At 50.5% G+C, this 6,000-nt stretch overlaps 2 long non-coding RNA genes across 2 annotated transcripts; one reads left to right on the top strand and one right to left on the bottom strand.

Moving 5' to 3' along the window:
- Positions 1–464: 464 nt before the first annotated feature.
- On the bottom strand, positions 465–3,665 carry LOC128813966 (uncharacterized). The gene is made up of 3 exons (XR_008439232.1): positions 3,259–3,665; positions 2,401–2,641; positions 465–2,295 (listed from the first exon to the last, which is right to left on the bottom strand). It is a non-coding gene; the product is annotated as an uncharacterized LOC128813966 (long non-coding RNA).
- Positions 3,666–3,801: 136 nt separating this feature from the next.
- Positions 3,802–5,601, top strand: LOC128814079 (uncharacterized). Its single transcript, XR_008439259.1, has 3 exons — positions 3,802–4,016; positions 4,101–4,233; positions 5,409–5,601. It is a non-coding gene; the product is annotated as an uncharacterized LOC128814079 (long non-coding RNA).
- Positions 5,602–6,000: the final 399 nt, after the last annotated feature.

The following is a 6,000-nucleotide window of genomic DNA, read 5'->3' as shown; positions in this document are numbered from 1 at the left end:
GCACAGAATCATAGAATTAGAGAATGGTTTGGGTTAGTGGGTACCTTAAAGGCCATCTAGATCCAGCTCCTGTGGCAGGTGGCTGCAAGGGACATTCATCAGAGCAGAGCCACCCCCAGTCCAGGTGAGCTGCAGGAGTTCCCTGCATCAGCCTGGTGGCACAGAAAATTGAAGATTGATGATGGTGAAGGAGATTTTTATCATTTAGTGAGGTAAGAGGCAGAGATAAACACTCCTGGGGGCTGCAAGGCTGGGGGGAGTGGTCTTCCACCTCGTTAGGTTTCCAGAAAGCTCCATCTGCTGTCACTGAGGGCTGCACAAGGGGACGTGGTGGTTTTCCAGGGAGCTGGCTCCAGAAGAGAGAAAAACTTAATCCGAGCACTCTCTAAGCCACAGCCTTAGTGATGACTAATAGGAAAAAAAAAAAAAGGAAAGGGAGAAGAGGAAAATGTGGGTCAGTACAGGTGGTTCCCAGAGCAAAGAAATCCCAAACCTTATTGCCAGATCTGCAATGCTTCTGGCATAGGAAGCCAAGGAACAGAGCTCTGCAGGGCAGCAGAGAATTATTATGAAAAACCAGCGTTTTCTGGCTTAAATGGGTGAAAATTGGGAGTTACCAAGGTAAAGGCTAAAGCAACAACAAAGCAACAGAAATATCCATCCCAGAGAGGCAGATTGTGCTGAACTGACCCCAAACATGAGGGTGGTGGCCCAGGTTCCCTCCCTGGGTGCAGAGGTGACACCTGTACATGTGCAGGGTTTTGGGCAGGGCAGGCTGGACTTGGGGAGACCCTGCTCATGGACCCACAGCCTTCACCCCCAAACACTGGTCCCAGTGGGGGCCAGCAGAGCTGCTGCTGCAGGGACTGCAGGACTCAGACATCCAGTGCTCGTGTAGGACCTTGCAAGTGTCCAGGGCAGCTGTCCCCAGGGATGACCGTGGGCAGGGAATTGGGTCAGGCTTGGGCTCAGCTCCCCTCACCCCACAGACCCCAGAGAGCTGGGGCCATGGGGTCCCAGCACATCCATCATCTCCTGCCCAAGCTTCTGCCACTTTTCTGCCCGGTTTTCCTTCTCATTCAGCACACCCAGGGATGGGTTAAAACCTAAAGCCATTTATAGTAATTATGCTGAAGGTTGTCTACAGATAATGCAGCAAATAACACTGGATTTGGAAAAAAAAATCTCCACTCTTAGCTTTAATAAAAGCATTTCAAAGCCCTGGAAGGTTATTTATAGGGTGTGTAAATGTAACTGGAGGGGAGGCAGAGTAAAGGGAGTTCAAAGGGTGTCTGTGAAAAGAAAAAAACCCACTGTGTTATTGACACTGCTTCCTGCTTTCTCACACTCAACAACCTTCTTAAAACAAACTAGAGGAAACAACAACAAAAAAAAAGCTACTGAGAACTATTTGAGATTAAATAATACTTTTTGACAGCTGGTAGGAAAGGGACTGATTCTGCACTCATGCCTACAGTAGCATGCTGCTCCCAGCCCTGGCTGGCATTGTAGAAACATCTGAAAGCCCAGAGGGAGCTGCAGGTCGGGGCTGGCAGGGACACAGGGATGGCAGGGACACAGGGATGGCAGGAAGATGGGGACAGGGGTGGCAGGAGGATGGTGGCTGTGGGAAGAGCTGAGCTCTTTCCTGCAGCATCAGTGGGCTGAGGTGCTGCCACAGGGTTCTCCCTTGGACCATCATCCCCCAGCATCACCCACGGCTCCAGGGGTATCTTTGTGGGATAAGTGGTTTTCACTCCTCCCGGCTGAGCTCGCTGCTCTCCATCTCATGAGGACCCCAATTATTTTGGGATGCAGCTCTGGCCTCCCTGCTGCACTCGCTGCCACTGGGCTTTGGTGGGAGACAGCACCAGCTGCTGGGGGCTGCCCACGCAGGCTCAGTTCAGGATACGTGGGAGAAATTTTCCTGGCAGAAACTTGGCTTTAGGCAGAAATAAAATCATGTAGTGCCATCGTTTCCTCACGGCTTTGGAGCATCCGTAGGCTGAACAGGGTTAAGAGCAAGGCTGAGGTCTGCCCTGCAGACTTCTCCAAGGAGCACCTTCCCACTCCTGATCCCTGGTCATGCCTGGCCCTCAGGAAAACCACCCCGTGCACCTGTGGAAAGCCCTCGGATTCCTCCTCCAGCAGCTCGCCTGCAAATCCATCCACAGCATCTTCTGTGCAGGATGTTTCCAAACCCAGTGGCTCAGCCCTTTTCTTCTGGTCTGTCTGGGGGATGGCCTGAAGGTCTTGGCTGGCAAGAAGCCTTTGTGGGGATGTTACAAATGTTCTCTATTGTAGCAGAAAAGAAAAGGAAAAAAAAAAAAAAAAAAGAAGTGATGGAGCAGGAAGAGAGTTAAATTCCTTGCAAGAACCAGGGTGGGGAGGGAGGCACACCTAGGCAAGGGCAAGGATTTTATCCCTTCGGTTCATCCAGCCTGAAGGGGGAAACTGAGGCAGGTGCCCTGCTATGTCCTGAAGTCCCACCTGGAAACCTGCCCCAATCCTCCAGAGCTGACCTTGCCGCTTCCAAAAATTTTTGCACTGAGTGCTGATGAAGCCGGGAGGATTGGAATCACGGGACAGGAAAGCTGCACAAACCCAGATCCTGTAAGGTGCCTGCATCTTCTGCTGTTCCCTTAAAATACAAACGATCAAAGCACGTTACACACGGGACTGCAGAACGAGCGGGGAGCCCCGGGGCACGCAGCCCGTACTCCAAGGAGGAAATCGCTGTGGCCGGCCAGGACAAGCTGTCAGCCCCGGGCTCTGCTGATGAGCAGCTCCCCCACGGCCGGGGTACAACAGCAGCTCAGTTTGGGGGGTTCATCCAGCCCTCCTCCTGCCTGGTTCGGGGCAGAGGCATCCTTGAGCAGAAGGGAGGAGGGTTTGGATGTGCTTGGCTGAGCGGAGCAGCTCGGAGTGGAGCGATGCTGGGTGAAAATATCAGGAACTGAGGCACTTTGCTCTTTGCAAAAGCCAGCATGGGGCAGGAGAGCTCGGCTGGCTGCTCCCCTCCTGCTCCAGAGAGCCAGCCAGCGTGTCGGATATTCATTCATTTTGGGTTAACTATCTTTTCCATTTCTGAACAGCTTCAATTTTCCTGATGTCTCGGGGAATGGTTTATGAGGAAATAGAGCCTTGAGGGTGGACAGATGGAGAAAAATCTCCCTTCTCACCAAATTGATCACTATAATCTTTCATCTGCTCAGCGCAGGCCTGGGCTGCTGGCATGTGGAGGTGCCACAGCTTTACCTGTGGATCAGCACGTCCAGAAGAGAGGAGCCTTTGCAGCAAGACTGGGAGGAGGATGCACAGCACAAGCCCAGACCATTTCACCTGACAGAAGGAAGAGGAAAGGAGATGGGAGGGTTCAGATCCAGAGTCCTGAGCAGCCTCAGGCTTTGCCCACAGAGAGCACTGACACAGATTTAATTGCTGCCCTTGCCCCCTCCCTCTGCTACTGCTGTTCTAGGGGATGAAGGAGCTTCACATCAGTGCTGCTAATAAGGGGAGAAAAGAAACCCGCTGTCCTTGCTGTGAAGCACTTGTGTAACAACACATCCACGCCACAGGCTGTAACCAAAACTCTGACAGCGCTGGCAGGGACACACTGTGGGACCTCCAGTGCTGGCAAAGTTCAGGAAGGGGTTAAATAAACAAACAGCTTCAGGGAATTATTTGGACACAGATCAACCTGCCTGAGGGCAGGAAAATAGACCTTGCAGGGTCTGTTCCCTTGTGGTGTTCCCTGATGCAATGATGTCATAGATACGTTTTTCCCTGCCGAGTTCTAGGGTTGCTGAAAATGTGACTGGCTCAAGCTGGTGCCAGTGGAAGAAACATCTTCCCTCAATGGGAAACACTGGTTAGCTGGCATTGAGCAAAATAAATAAAAAAGGAACATGCAAGGAACCCTCCTGATACCCCAAATTCAATCAGGTCTATCGGGAAGAAGCGGAGCCTACAGCAGCCTACACGTGGTGTAACTCAAGTGCCTGCACCCAGACCAGGTGACTCGTTTGAGCATCACCCTTCTGGCCCCCAGGCAGTTTCTCAAACCTCCTCCTCCCTCAGGGCTCACTTTTCACTTCCAGGCTGTCCAAGTTGCTCAGGAGAGCAGCCCCAGCCTGCCCAGCTGGCCCCAACCTGCTCAGTGGTGGCACCCAGGATGGCAGGACAGTGGCCCAGCCATGGGGAGATCTCTTGCCAGGATCTCCAGCAGCAGAGGTGAATCCACACCTGGGGTGAACACATCCTCGGGATGTTGGTCAAGCCACGGGGTGAGGCAGCCTCTGAGACAGCACCCAGGGAGATCCCCCACATCCTTCTCTCCTTTGGCTCCAGCCACTCCCAGGACTCTCAATTAACATTTAAGATCTCACTGAATAGCTGGCTGATTTATTTCATTTCTAGGGCCAGTAATTTATGGAAATATATTCTTAAAAATCAAACAGAATGCACTTTACTAATAGCTGGGCCATTCTCTGACATTTTACACAGTAAATGAGCATTTGTGCCCAGTGGCGTGTTGTCCCATGCCTGAACCCCTATAAAGGGCTTAAAAAATATCTATTAGCCAAGCTCATTAGCTTAAATATCATTAAAATAAATTATATTTCTCTACACATAGGCCCCGAAGTGAACACTACTCTCAGCAGTTACAGGTCAAACGCTCACTTACTCTAAGGACTCTGTGCTGAAAATAGAAAGGGTGTTAAAATTAGTTTACACATCTGCAGTGGTACAGAAATGATGTGCCCGTGCCTCACTGATCAGTTTAAAAGCGTTAACATTGCATATGCTGAATTTTCTTTTCCAGAAACATCAACTTAACGATTTCCTGCTGGTTCTGTGAACATTAAAAAGATCTTTACCTTTATTGTTCAGCTTTTTAGATTTATTCATGTATCCATTTCTCCTGTTTAGAGACCCAGCTGAAGGGAATAATTCAGAGTGGGTTTATTTTGGTGTAGCTCCGTTTCTCCCATTTCTGGTTTCATTTCAGGGGGGCGGTTTGTTTATTTTCCCATTAACCAGGCGTAAAATAAACAAAAGCAGCACCAGCTCCACTGCAACCACACCAGCTCAATTAGGCTGATTTAAAGCACTCCCCATCAGCGGGGCTGATTTACGGCCCCTGCCCGGCGCCGCACGGCCCCGCTGTGCTCCACGCTCCTCTGCCTCCAGCAGCTGCCACCAAGGGACTCGCTGCCCATCCCGGCCCTTGTCCCCAGCCAGGATGTGGCAGTGGGCTCCCTGGTGGCCCACAATCCTCTCTTGAAGGATTCATGTGATATTAAGCCTTAAACAATCCCAGTTCCTGCACAGGCGCTCAGCAGAAGCTATGTAATTATTTTGCTTTGAACCACTGTTAACAAAAGTTTTTTTTTTTTTTTTGACAGATACGTATCTAAAACTGGAAGATGAGACCTGTAAGTTTAATAAGCCCTGCATAATGGATGTAAAACTGGGTCAGAAAAGTTATGATCCATATGTTTCAGCGGAGAAGATACAGCAGCAGGTCAGCAAGTACCCGCTGATGGAAGAGATTGGCTTTTTGGCTCTTCACACAACAAACTGTGTACAGTTTGTGTACAGGAAGTACAGTTTGTGCACAGGGGCACCTGGAGATGATGCAGCAGCAGGCAATGGGCCTTCAACCCACAAAGCAGGTATTTCTGAAGAGCAGAGATGATGATTTAAGTTGTGGTGGCTCTGTTGAACCCGGGCTGCCAAAAGGGAGCTTGTCCTTCTCTTTCTTGCTATGCCTCAACACCGAGCTGTTCCCAAAACTCAAAACAGTTGCATTTGTGTGATTGTAGGGGCTCAAAAGGCTGGAGAGGGACTTTTCACAAGGATTGTAGTGACAACCTGAAGGAAGGCAGGTTTAGATTTTACACTAAGAAGAAATTCTTCCCTGTGAGGTTCTGAGGCTGTGGGTGCCCAGAGGAGCTGTGGCTGCCCCTGGATCCCTGGAAGTGTTCCAGGTCAGGC

The sequence above is a fragment of the Vidua macroura genome, chromosome 13 (genome assembly GCF_024509145.1).
Source record: "Vidua macroura isolate BioBank_ID:100142 chromosome 13, ASM2450914v1, whole genome shotgun sequence".
Lineage (NCBI taxonomy): Eukaryota > Metazoa > Chordata > Aves > Passeriformes > Viduidae > Vidua > Vidua macroura.
This window is presented reverse-complemented; position numbering and strand designations above follow the sequence as displayed.